Below are 14,072 nucleotides of genomic sequence, written 5' to 3'. Positions count from 1 at the left end.
CCTAGTGGCATAATTAAGGAGCACAACACCGATGCCGATCACCTGATCCTCAAACGAGGGTTCGTGCCTAACTTGAAAAAGTTATCCCCAAACTCCTTTCAAACAACCCAAATAATAAAATTCCTTTAAATTAAGATTTAACTCACTAGTTAAGGATCAGTGTCGACTCCCTATCCCAGCAACTTATCTGTAGACACGTATAACCCAGAGAGACGTACCTCTCGTACGTCAACTTGACATCCTTCGTATAATGGGAGGTCAACCCAGAGTTGCATCTCCCGCACATGGCAGCTAATATGTACTTAATGACATATTGTTATGGAAAGAACAAGAATTCATAAAAGCTCGCACTTCATTCGCTTTTAATTCTCAGCTGTTTGAAGGAATCATCAAGATACTCATGAAGTGTTTTAGTGATCACATAGTTTCAAAGAAGACCAGGGCTTTCTTAGAAATGGATCTCTTCTGGATGAAGCCTAGAGCCTGGCTGGGGCCTCGCGCCTGGCTGGGGCCTCGCGCCTGGCTGGGGCCTCGCGCCTGGCTGGGGCCTCGCACCTGGCTGGGGCCTCGCGCCTGGCTGGTGCCTCGCGCCTGGCTGGCGCCTCGCGCCTGTCTGGTGCCTCGCGCCTGCCTGGCGCCTCGCTCTTGGCTGGCGCCTTGCGCCTGCCTGGAGCCTCGCCTCTGGAGCCTGGCCAGTTCCTCCCCACTTGCTAGAGCTTCGAGCTTGTTAGAGTCTCGAAGATGTCTGTCGATGTCCCCATCGAACTCTCTTATCTGTCCGATTTGTTCGCCTCTAGCAAATCTAAGCCAGGTTGGAGGCCCACTCTTTCTCCTCACCAGACAATGCACGTGATTCTTGGGACTGTCTGCCTCTGGTGTTTTTTTACGCCTGTTAGGCATTTAGCGCCTAGTTGGCGCTACATTGTCCGAAAGTCCTAAACAACCACAATAGTTTATCAGGAGACTTTGAGAAGGGTGGAAGACCTTCTTCCACTTTGAGCTCTCGGCCTCTCCGGCAAGGGGAGGAGAAGTAGTAAACTAAATCCATAATTGATATGAAATCTAACAGTACGAGAGATAAGAGTCTTATTCCGAAAAGGATCCTTCGTGATTACTTCTGTTGCTACCGAGATCTCTTCTTACATGTTGATGAGGTTTCTCGTTGTAGAATCTTCCCTATCCTTGCCCGAAGGAAGGGAAGGAGCCTGGAAGTCGAAGGAGATCAGAGTAGAAATTGGGCGGACCCCTGATTTCTTAGCTCTTTATATATATCCCTCTTAATACTAACTGGGCAGCATTTTGAGCCCTCATCACATTCCAAAAACTCTGTAGGCAAACGTTTCCACCATTTCTTCTTCTGTAGATGAAAACGTAAGGACCCTGTCTGAACAACGAAACTCTATCTGGAGCGTTGAGTGAGGAACAGAGGGTTTTAGTTCTTTTGCCAGACATATTATGCTGGCAAGAACCCATTGCCGAGTTCCCATAGAATCTGATGCGAGATTCCAATGCACAAAAAATTCAAAAAATTCTTCTTCGGTCGTATAGGACCGAGAGAAACGAGGAATTCCCTCATAAAATTTCTGAAAGAAGTTTTATGAGGAGCAGTTCCATCTTGTCATAACACGGAATCTGAGGACTCCAAACAAAAAGAATCCCATACTCAGTGCATGATATCCTACTCTTATCGTATAGAGGTATCATATAAGATCCCGAAGATCTTAATTCTCTGCTATATCTAATTCTCCTTGCAGAGACAGAATATAACCTTATACTGCGTTGTTGATAAAAGATATAGACAAAGGTGATTCTTCCCTCTGAAATGGAAGAAAACACCCCGTATGTGGTTCACAGAGGTATAGGAAGAGGACAGCTTCCCTATTCCCACAAGCCAGATCTGCAGCAAGTCTATGTCTTTACCATGACCTTGCCTTTTACCTTGAAAAAATCCTCTTACCATGTCTACTTCTGGTCAGTCTGCACGCAGACCGACTCAAAATGGAGAGGTTTTACAGGTCTATATACTGGATTCTAATAGAACCTCCAGAATCTTTGGGAAATTTCTTACGAAACATGCTGTGAGAAGAACGTTATGATCTCTGTGAATCCAATATATCTAAGGCCAAAAATGAAGCATAAAGTATCATCCTTTCTTCCTTTGACGCCCTTTATCTTAACATCTGTTAAGAATTTATATTTAGGGGAAAATGACTAAAGTTTATTCCCCTTTCTTAAAACTAAAGATGGCGTAAATTGCTACATCTCTTGGGTCAAGAATAATGAAGTAATCTATAGGAAGCCTGGTCGTCTTCCACCTTGCGAAGCGATTATGAAGAAGACTTCTCTCAGGTTTTTTACAACTCTTTCCAATAGCTGCTAGACATAATTTCACAATTATTATCGTCTATCGAGAAGTTTCTCACGGACGTGCAACATATTGCAGTGAATCTCTTGAGAATCGTTACGTTCCGTGTCTGATTTCCGAACAGGTTCTCTTTTGTCAAAGCGAACCCGGGCGAAAAAAGAGATTCTTGATTCTCTTTGTGATATGAGAGAGCTGTGGCATTGGCCTAAATGCTTAAAATAAATCATTTCATAGTTCTTTGGGATCGAACCCATTTTCGATTAAAAGGGGAACGAAATCAGGAACAAAACTTGCCGTTACTACGCCTCTGTCGAAGAGGCTAGTGAACTCTAAGGTTAATAACTCGCTAAAACGAGAAATTATCTTGGATGGCGCTGCTAGCGCCAATTGCGCCAGGCTGGCGCTTCTGGCTCATTGCGCCAGGGTGGCGCTTCTGGCGCATTGCGCCAGGGTGGCGCTTCTGGCGCATTTGCGCCAGGCTGGCGCTTCTGGTGCATTGCGCCAGGATGGCGCTTCTGGCGCATTTGCGCCAGGCTGGCGCTTCTGGCTCTTCTGGCGCATTGAGCCTTCTATGTTTATTCCGTTCTCAGTAGGAAAAACTTTTATGGACAATATATAGTCCATTCAGGTAAACAATTTCTGTCACGAAGAGAATGATTCCCAAAGACTTATCAAACTTATCCTGAGCAATCTTCGTTCTTTAATACGATTATGCTTCTAAACATGCTTCTCGAAAGCCTGAGATCAGGGAAACAACTTCTGCCACAAAGAAAATGATTCCCAACAGATTTATCGAACTTATCCTGAGCAATCTTCGTTCTTTAATACGATTATGCTTTCTACATATGCTTCCCGAAAGCCTGAGATAACTCCTGCCATAAAGAATCCTCTATAATTCTCTTACATTGCGGTAAACAGAATTAAACTAGGAACACTTTTGTAAGGATACTAGGAATTCAGTTGTCAACCATACAGTCAACTTCGGTATATGTATATGACATGATCATACCGTAGTCTTAAGGTGAATTCTCTACTACATTCTTTCCTTGCCGAGGCCGAGAGAGAATGTAAAATCTCCTAACTTCGTTCTTTTCGTCAATAAAACGAATTGGTACTAGACGAAGGAGATCCTAATGAGAAATAAGGATCGACGAGAATCATTCAAGCTTACTATCCATGGACATAATGCTGTAATCTATGCTTCTATTAGTACTTGAAAAAGCCTCTAATCACATAATGCGAGCTCATACAAGTCTTGTCCAATTCCAAACAATTGCAAGTTCTCATTCTGAAAATCGGTTTGCTGCATATATACAGAAGAGGATGACTTATAATCCTCTTAAAAGTAACGAACTAGGAGAAGGAAGGGTGGCAGAACTCAAGAGACTCTCCGAATTCTTGCAATAAAAGGGTTGCTAAGGTCTTGTAAGCTGAAAGACCTGCACCCTCATTGACTTCCTAGTCTGATATCTTCCATCTCTTGTCCCATAATGTTGGGAAAAGAGTGAGTTACCCGAGGAGAGAGCCTCTCTTCATAAGGTAAAGGGTTTAAAGTAGAACCAGCTTCATCCTGACAAGGGTTACGTTTGCCTGTGCGACATCTTGAGTACCTGGCAGGTGAAGGCTGATCCTACAAAAAAAAAACTTCTCTCCAAATCAAACCAATGTGATAGAGACGAAGTCGCTTATGCGACCACTAGAGTCTCTTTCACGAGAAGTATGTTCTTGGGTTCTCTTCCAGAGAAACTTCCCACAGATTCAAACACATCCTGACACGGGCGACAGCCGCCTGTGCGACATTTCACGCCCCTGTCAGGAAAAACTGATCCCGTGACAAATCACAAGAGGATACCCCGTTCAATTTCCATCTTCCAACACAAAGAATCTGGAAATCCTGGATGCTGTAAGAATTTTATACTTCGAAAGTATTTCCTCATTGGAGCCTTGTCTTCTAAACTTCTTCCCATTCGAGAAGATCAGAAGGAGATTAATCCCTTTCATAGGTTATTGTTCCTTAGACCTCACTTACTGTAAAGGCGAAGGAATTCTATCATTGAGAGACTGTGACGTCACCGCTCTATCCCGTGGCACCTATCCACGTACTGACCAGACCCCACGTTACTGAACTTCGTTGATCGGAAGAGAAGCGGTATTCAACGTGGTATGGCCTTTGGCTATGTGCCTTCCCCATGGCATTCCTTCATGCGCTTTTGGGAGGATCTTTCATCATGGTAGACGTCTAAGCAGGCACCTGGCACTTGACTTGCACCTGGTGCCTAGATGAAGCTATGCTTTAGTAATGATACTATAACCATCCAATTTTCCTCTTTCTTTATTCATAACATAAACGAGATTATCTTGTACTATATTCATAAGAATCTTCGTTGATGAATCTTCCTTCTCCTCATCCGCCGAGGGTAAGGAGGTTTAACCATAAGGGGGGGACACTGTTTAGGATGCCTTTCCAATGGCTATCCCTGGCAGTCTGGGACGTTCTACAGACACTGCCGAGGGGACGCCTGATCGGTGGGGATACTCCATAACCTCCGTAAGGCTTTCGACATTCCTTCTCCTCTGGGCCTGTGAGCTTGGAAGAGCTCTAGGCCTGGGAGCGAGATGAAGCCGATCAGACGCACCCTCCATTGCAATGGGGAAACACTAATTCACTTCTTACCTTCTAATAGCTCGCTTTTGGAGCTATATTCCTTTATCTTCAAATTGCAATATGAATTTGTAGTTCTGTAAAGTAAGAAGTGATGAGGATACAACACTACTAGTACTGTTAATGCTCTAACTGCTCGTTAGTACGAGAGCTATAAAACTTCTAAAGGAAGCGTATCTAGTTCTATGTTTTTCTGACTTCCTCGATAAGGAAGTTAGCCTCAATCAATTTTAACTTTTATTACCCATTAATGAATAAATATTAATATTTCCCTTCTTGCAAACTATGTAAGTGTCTACCGAAAACTTCGATAGTTACACGTAATGTATTCTTCAAAATTTTCGAAGCCAAATTCGTTAAAACAGTTAATAAACGTATGCCGAACCAAAGACCCAGTACTTTCCTTCAAAAGATAACCCAGAAGATCGATGGCGATGAAACACGAAAATCCAAATCAGGAGGAACTGCAAACGTATGTTTACATTCCAAACGATAGAGAAAATCTATCTTAGAAAACGGGAATGGTTCCTATTCCCGCCACCCAGCGGCGGGGCGGTAGATCACCTGACCTACCTGTAGCGTGTGCCGCGAAATTCGAATTTCTATCGGGGACGACGGAGTCTATAGCTAAGTATATATCTGACAGGTAAGTTGAATGCATAAAAACATGGTCTGGAACATAAACCCCAGATACTTTCTGGGCTCCAGGTGTATTGGAATGTGAAAGTACATGTCTTTCATGTTAAAGGTTGCCATCCAATCTCCCTGAAGAATAGCGGAAAGAACAGACTTGTTTGTCTACATCTTGAATTTCATTGTCTGGAAATAAAAGTTCAGAGGACTTACATCCAGGACTGGCTTCCAACCTCCCAGACTTGGGAACAACAGAGTTTGTTGTAGAATCCCTTCAATGAATTGTTTTCTACCACTTCTATTGCTTGTTTCTAGAGAAGGGCTCAAACCTCCTTTGACAGAGCTGAACACTTTTCTGAGTATTCTGAATACAAGCAGTCCCTGGTTATCAGCAAAGGTTCCATTCCCGGGGGTGTGCCGATAAGCGAAAACTGCCATTAACCGAAACTCAGAGATTTATGGTGCCATAATAGCGTTTATGGTGCCATGGCGCCAATAATCAGAACTCAGCCCGTTATGGCACTATAAATCAAAGATTTTATGGTGCTAAACAAGCGCCATAAAACCGGATCGTCGATAACCAGGGACTGCCTGTACACCTTCAAGGTGATAGGATAAGATGTTAAAGGGGGGTTTCTTCCTGAATGGGATCAAGTACCCTTCTCTTAGAATGGTCTTCGACCATGGTTCCACTGACCTAACCTCCCATATCTTCCAAAGTGCAGGAATCCTGCACCCACAAGTGTACAGAGGACTAGATCCTCACTTGGCAGATGTTGGTCGAGTAGTAGATTTCTTGCTGGTCAGTCTAATCGAACATGGGTTCGATCGTGGTCAAGGTTGGGCTTTTCCTCTGCTGCCTCAAAAGGGCCGTGGTTGAAGAGGTGATGGAGCTCTTGCTGTGAAAGATGCTGTATGTGCACGATTAGGTTCATTAGGTCATTTGGTCAACTGTGCAAGGAGATTGTGTGTTGCTTTCTTTTGAAGCTCTGTAGCTACCCGCTCCACAGTAGCTCCAGGAAACACTGCTCTTATCTAAGGAAGTTAAAAGGAGAGAAGATCTTTGAGATTTGTAACTCCTTTAGAAGTGAACGAGCTCTGCAGCTCTCCCCTTTTTGAGGATAACAGCCAAAAAAAGTGCTACTAACTCTTGTGCTCCATCTCAGATCACTTTATCAGTATAGGAAAGCACCCCCAGCCAGTCTGCTGCAAACTGGTCTATCTTAGCGAGTGCTCCCATGGACCAGTTTAAGAAACTGAATATCTCTAATACTTTAAATATATCCTTGACAAGATGGTCCAACTCCCTGGAGGAAAACTGCGCTAGCAGAGTCAAATGCTAATCTACGAGTAGGGTCAATGAGAACTTAAAAGTCCCCTTGGGAGGAGGCATAATAACCATACCTAACTCTCTCTTCTAAGCTACCCAAGAGTCAATGCCCAACAAAGTCTTGTAAACAGAAATCAAAAGAACTATCTTCAAATATTTAGCTGATTTTGAGGGTTGTCGAAAAATGAAACCCAAACCAGGAGATGACAGTGTCGCTAGAGAAAAGTACAATGGAAAACAAAAGAGAAAGTAATTCATAATTGAGGCATAAACCGACGAGAGTCCTCTTGTTCAGCTTCTTCAACCAAAGAAACAGGAGAAAGAGCCAGGTCTGGTGGAGTATTCTTTGATACTAAAGAAGCAGGCTGTCTAAGAGCTGATGAATAAGTGTTGAATCCTGTGTCAACAAGAGAGATGTGCATGTCAAATCTTGGCGAAGGTGAGGGGCGGAGTTCCCAATTACAGGTATTGCACTTGCATCCTGGGCTACTGGCGGCACTGCTTTCAACTTGTACTCTCCCTCATCTGAAGAACCTCCGGAAATGTTGTGTTATGCTTTGTTTTCAATGTGGGATCAGTATCCACTGGCCTAACAAGTCACTGGGGGCTTTGACCCCATGGGGTGATCTGATCCCATTGGATGCATGGGATATACTTGGCGCCTAGAAGCCACTGGGTGCTTGTGAGCCACTGGAAGCTCAGTATCCACTGGGTGCTTGCCGTCATCCCTGAAGCTACAAGTTGGTTCTTGATCTCTTTGGCGCTTAAGGGGGATCGAAGGAACATTTGGAAGTGTAGTATGTCAATTCAAAGGTCTAGATGCATCTTGGAAGTGCCAACTGCATCCTCGAGATGCATCCGAATCAGAATCACTGGATGAAAGGAAGTGCGAAACTCCTTGAACACCTTACCAGCGGCTATCCTGAGGAACCTGGGATGTAGCAAAACGTTCTGATTAATGAGCAACTACTCCTGGTGGACAAATCCCATCAACCTCCCTTGGACTTGCAGTTTGCTTCCTCCCAGGTGTTGGGGAGTCTAGCAGAGACCTCCATCTAAGAGCATCGGTGGGACAAGTTGTCAGCGCATCCACTAAAATATCACAAGCACCCGAGTCACTAGCAATAGCTTTGTCAATGAGAGATTTCACTGACATACTTATATGAGCCACTGTCGCCACTAAAGCATCAAATTTTTTATCCATATGGGCTTCCAGACTGGCAATGGGACTAGGTTTAGGGGTGTAGAAGCCAGGTAACAGAGTGGAAAAGAGCACCAGAGAACTGGGAATAAAAGAAAAAGCTGTCACAGAATTTGAAACAACTGGTTTACGTGACGAAGACCTAGAGGCTCTAGCTTCGGCTCTAGCTGCCACCTTTCTCTGCCTAGCTTTTTCTAATTTGTCCAAATGTGCATTTAAAATTTGCCACTTACTGTTATCCCAGTCTTCGCACTCTATACACGTCAAGTCCAGTGAACAAATTTGTCCTCGGCAATAATAAGATTGAACGAAGGTCATATTTAGAAGAAATCAATCTGGTATTCCACCTCTTGCTGCAATACCAGCTAATCGTCACACTAGTGTCAGACATAATAAGTCAAAGCTAAATTATGCTAAAGACAAATATAGCGCAGAGGTTTACCAAATAACAGAATACTTCACCGAATCCTTCTGTCAGCAAAACCATCCAGTGAGCAATCCTGCCTAACAAATTCAAAGCTGCCCAAACAACCATGTTTTGGTGGTTGAGTGGCAGAAATGAACTGAGCTCTTCAGCTACGTTGTACTTGTTTTTCCATGGATATGTAATTACGTGGTAAGTTACTCATATAAAATGGAATGTTTACATCTGGTCAGGCAGGTATTCCCACCTACCGGACAGTAGTTACTGCCTAACCACCTTGTTTAAGAGTTTAACGGCCGTTTGCCAATTTCGCCAAAGATAATTCCTTACGTAAAGGACCCATGGTTTGTATAGTGTAGGAACAAAGGACCCATGGTTTGTATAGTGTAGGAACAACTCAGAAATGAACAAGACACAAAGAAATTCCCAACTGAGTGCCAGCTACAATATGAAAGGTCATGTAATTTGCCAGTATGTTTCATCAAGGCTAAGGCCAGCAGGAAGACAGTCTTGAGTATGAGGTCTAGGTCCAAAGCCTCCCTCAAGGTCTTGTAAAGTGCATAAGTTTGGCTGCAGAAGAAGAAAGTCACATCCCAATCTGGAAGTTCTTCATAAGCATGGTTAACTCTATGGAAGAGGAAAGCGCCATGCCCTGTAGTTTGAAGACTCTTGAGACCCCACTAGTATTTATCCTTCCCATGGGATATGCCACCCATAGCACCAACCATGGATGGTTCAACTTTTATGTCTGCCTTTCTCAATTGGATCAGTTCTCCAGCACCATTAGAAGAAAGCATGACTTGGCCAAAGAGCAAGTGACAAAATTCAGGCAATGTTCTTCTTCCTCCTCCTCTACCCCTTTTTGCTCTCGCAGGAAGAGGAAGAAGTCCAAGAAGCCTTGTCACAACAGCCACTTCACACTTCAGATAAGTGCCTTTCCCTTTTAAGTTTGGTGACAGTGGTTGCTGACCTGTTAGTGTGTCAAAGGAATAAATATTTTTTACCCTTCTCGTATTCCCAAAGCTTTCCCACTGTACAACCCTACTCAACCACTCCTCTCAGGGAAGATCAGAATTGCAGATTCTACCTCTACAAAATGAGAAGTAATAAACAAATGGGTTCTGGACTCGGAGAGAACAAAAGGAAGAAGCAACAAGTTTCAACCATGCAGTTAACAGGAGCACAGAAAAACATCCTTACTCAATGACAACCAAAGCACAATTTTTTACTGACGGCAAGTGAGTGTGGGTTTACCCAACTTACCCCCTACAACCTCTTAACAACCTTGTTTGTTTGTATGGTGTTTTTACGTTGCATGAAACCAGTGGTTATTCAGCAATGGGAGTGACGGCTTTATGTGACTTCCAAACCATGCCGAGAGTGAACTTCTATCATCAGAAACACACATCTCTGACCCCTCAATAGAAAGCCTGAGAATCGAACTCACGGCCACTGAGGTGGCAGGCCAAGACCAAACTGACTACGCCACTGAAGCCCTAACAACCTTGTTAAAAAGTTTCAATAACATGCCAGCTTGAGATGAAGGTTACACCTATATTTCCCTAGAACAGATGTAAAATCCTCAGGAGATCTCTTATTTTAATTGTGAAATAAAACTTGCCAAAGTTTTTTTTATGGGATTTTAATAAATTTAACCATGACAGAAAACTTTTTTTTTTTTAATATGTTTAGCCTCAGAAACATACTAATTACTTATCAAGTAAGGAATTCTGGACATTAAATAAGATTTTTCTGATAACCGTTCAAATGACTTTGATAAATTTGACATTCATTTTTGTTGGATTTATACATTAATTGCTCTATATTATGTTCTAAAGAATTTGAGGGCCACAGTGGGTAACCAGTCTCTGGGTCTGGGTAGTTTATTGGGATACTATACATTTTCCTTGTTTCCCTTTGAGATAAATTTAAGAGCCAGCAAACATTTTCTCTGTGATTCATGTCAACCCAAGTCAGGTAGGTCTGTGGGATCTATGTATGAAGGGGGAGGTTACGTTAGGATGAATTCCTATACCTAGGCCTATTTAATTCTATGATGAGTTACATTGGTCTAGGTCAGATTACGTGTGAGCCACCCCAGCAAAGTAAGGTTAAGATCTTGTCCCCTAAGCAAAGTTGGGATGCTTTTTGTATGTACCTCATTTCACTAAATTTTGTTTCCTTACTCAAAAGATCAATTCCCATTGTGGACCACATTAGTGTTGGACCTAGTATTACCTAAATTGGGGAAATTAGGTACATAGTGTTAAATTCAACAAAATACCTCACACACAATTTACAGTACAAAAATACACTCTAACATTTGCAGTACAGTATGTCCTGGACTTATCTTCAAAGTAGGCTTTAAAGTACATACCTAAGCTATGTGCTACTATTCGATAGATTACCGTAATTTGGGCCAAAGATCAGCTGCTGGGCCCAAGGAAGGCCATCGTTCCTAGCCTAGGGAAGTTTAGGATATCCTCATATCCTTCGGTTTATTTTAAGAGGCAGTTCCTTGTACTTAAACACGTTAAGCAAAAATCTTATGGCCAATACCTACACGCCTTATTTGCACGAACCCCTTTTGCGATGTGTTTGACACTCCTTCAATGCACCGAAGCAGAGAGCCAGAGCCAGAGCGATGACAGCTCCGACGACAGTGAGCTACCCACACCCTTACGTATAAATTGGTTACCTAGCTATTATATACTAATCGTCATATAATTTATAAACACTTTTCACTCTGAAATAAACAAAATCTTCACATCACACAATAATACGTGTTATTTCGAGGCAAACAATAAATGCTGACTTCACACAGAATAATCCTGCAAAGGAAAGGAAGTAAACTTAACATATCATGAGACCAACGGGAGTTGAATCATCCGCTGTTACAATCATGGCTACCTTTCAACCATTTGAACGAATGGTTTTGACACAACACCCATTATCGAGAAAATACATGTATATATTCACTTACAATTATGCTACCACCCATGAAAAATAAAGATCCTCCTCGTCTGATGGGGCGTACAACGGGTCTAAGGAGCGAGTGCCAATATTATACTTCCTGACCTCGGTGATAAGATAAATCGAGCATAGAGATGCCAAACTTCTTGCTAACTAGAGAGGATTCCAAAAATTTTCACGTTGACACCGGCTCCATTATCATCTTCAATTTTCTTAGTTTTATGAGACTTTTCAGTACCATACAAAGAGCAAAAAATGCCTTTTAATTTTTTCTTCAGGCCACTTCTATTGAGTAATAATATGCTTGGTAATTATACGATCTTACTGTATATTTTACATATCTTTGAGCGTAGCTCAATAGCGTGGTGTAAAATGAAGGAAAGCTTAAACGAGTTTCTAGATCAAAGTTTATACACTGCATTTTTTTTTTTTTGGTGTAAAGATTAGTCCGAAGTCCGAACTTATTAACACGGGTTTTCAAATGAATAAGAGGTTTGATGTTGACCCCTAAATTTGCGAGTATAGTAGGGCTACAACCATCATGGACTCACCTCATTTGCAAATGAAGGCAAGAGCAAAATTTATTAGTAAATAAATTATAACTCTAAATAATCATCTATTTTGAAAACAGTGGATATCGCCATACTATATATCATTTAACTTGTGCAGGAGAGTGAAGAGACTGCGCCACATCTATATGATAATATAAAACACCAAAAACAAGGAGAAATTAGATGACTAAATCAGTAGACTAATAGGAACCGTCTTGGATGCATAGAGCTATCAAGCTTAACTGGCGAATAAATTCGGAAAAAGGATGTGCTCGTAAAAAAAATTATAAACTCATTATTCCTGATACGTTTTATAAAGATCAAAATGTGACCCTTTGGCACAAGATTAATGAAATTTGGTATATAGGCTGTAAGTTCAGTGATATATAAAATGAAACTAAAATTGATAATGTGCATATTGTATTTCTGAGGTTATAACAACAGAATGGTCGGTTTAAACACGATTTTCTCCCTTTATGTCAATGGAATGTTTTTATTAAGTAACTATTCTTGTGTTACATACTGATCGCTATCGACCAGTATACCTGAGTAGATTCGCTATGGACACGATTTACCTTCACCACATTAATTACCATCGTCGTCATCTCTATCATCATGTAGCTATATGTTGTGTTTACTGTGAAGCTAATGCCGGACAAAAGGCAAGGATAAGTCACATTCGGACTGCTGAATCCTAAATGAGACCCATTCATCTAAAAACAAAATTTAATAAATAGATAAATAAATCAATAAGGGGATGGCATATCATAGCTAAGCTATTCATTCATACACCAGAAAGCCCCATTTACTATTATGTCGATCCCCCGTGAATATACTGACCGTTCACCTACACAATCATTATTTATTTCCGAAGGTCTTTAAGGTTATTCTCACTCGGTCAGTCATATGGAGTCTCTCGTTTCTCAAATATAGCAGTTCCTCTAGGGCACGACTGCCTTTAAACATTATCTTTAATTTCCTCAAGAATGCCTACAAGAATTTACGTATGTACATTCAGCCCTGAAGGAAATTACTGAATAGCTTGGGGTCTTTTGTACTGAAAATTTTTTTTGTGTGTGTGTGTTTTTTTTTTTTTTTTTCTTATTGGTTACGTTCGTGCACCTCCTAAGTTGCTAAGAGTAGTTTCACTAGAATGGCTTATTAATGTTTGGCGTATCTGAAGATATATGGTTTCAGATTCTTCATAGAATCGAAGTAACTTCATCCTTAACCGCTTGGGTTATTCATCATCAGTTTGGCTGCATCATTAACAGAAGCTTGTGGTTGCAGTAAGTAATTTGGTAGGCCCTTACGCAGACTGTTTCAGAAGTCTTATCTGTTAATTACATAGTTTAATTCTGTAAGCGCTTGTCTCTATATTTATGATGTTAATCCAGTTAATACTTCTAGATTTCTTACGATATACTAATTTTAACCTCTACATTTTATCTTAAATTACTTAGACCATTTTTTTTCACCTTATTAATAAGCTGTTTACTTTGCTATTGCTTAGTTTCAGTCTGTCCTTGTCCATTCAGTTTTTTTATTCTATTCATTACATCTTTTAGATTGACGCGATTAATTCATTGACTCCTAAAGAATAGTTACTGGTGAGCACTATACCAAATGCACGAACGTGTCTCTGGTGTTTCCCCAGGGTGGTGTTGATGGCCATTTATATTTTATATAAGTTTTGCATGATAGTATGGGAAATGACCTGGAAAACAGAGGACGTTACTCTGTATATGTTGAACCCTTACCCTGGCTGCATACTTGCGGCTGTTGGTCATTTCAACAAAAATTTAAGTCAGAGCAAGGTAAAAGTTACGGTGAATGAAACTGAGCCATTACAAATCTCCAAGTAAGATCAGAGATTTTATTAACATTTTTGCAGCTGTGTGCAACTCATTTAAGATTCAAATTCAGTTCTGAG

The 14,072-nt window shown here is 41.4% G+C and overlaps 1 pseudogene; it reads right to left on the bottom strand.

The window, feature by feature from the left end:
- The window catches only part of LOC135218999 (serine/threonine-protein kinase PAK 2-like), a 288,649-nt pseudogene extending 276,895 nt beyond the window's left edge, over positions 1 to 11,754 (bottom strand).
- Positions 11,755 to 14,072: the final 2,318 nt, after the last annotated feature.

The sequence above is a fragment of the Macrobrachium nipponense genome, chromosome 1 (assembly GCF_015104395.2).
Source record: "Macrobrachium nipponense isolate FS-2020 chromosome 1, ASM1510439v2, whole genome shotgun sequence".
Classification (NCBI taxonomy): domain Eukaryota; kingdom Metazoa; phylum Arthropoda; class Malacostraca; order Decapoda; family Palaemonidae; genus Macrobrachium; species Macrobrachium nipponense.
The sequence above is the reverse complement of the archived record's forward strand: the minus strand, read 5'-3'. Positions and strand labels throughout refer to the sequence as shown.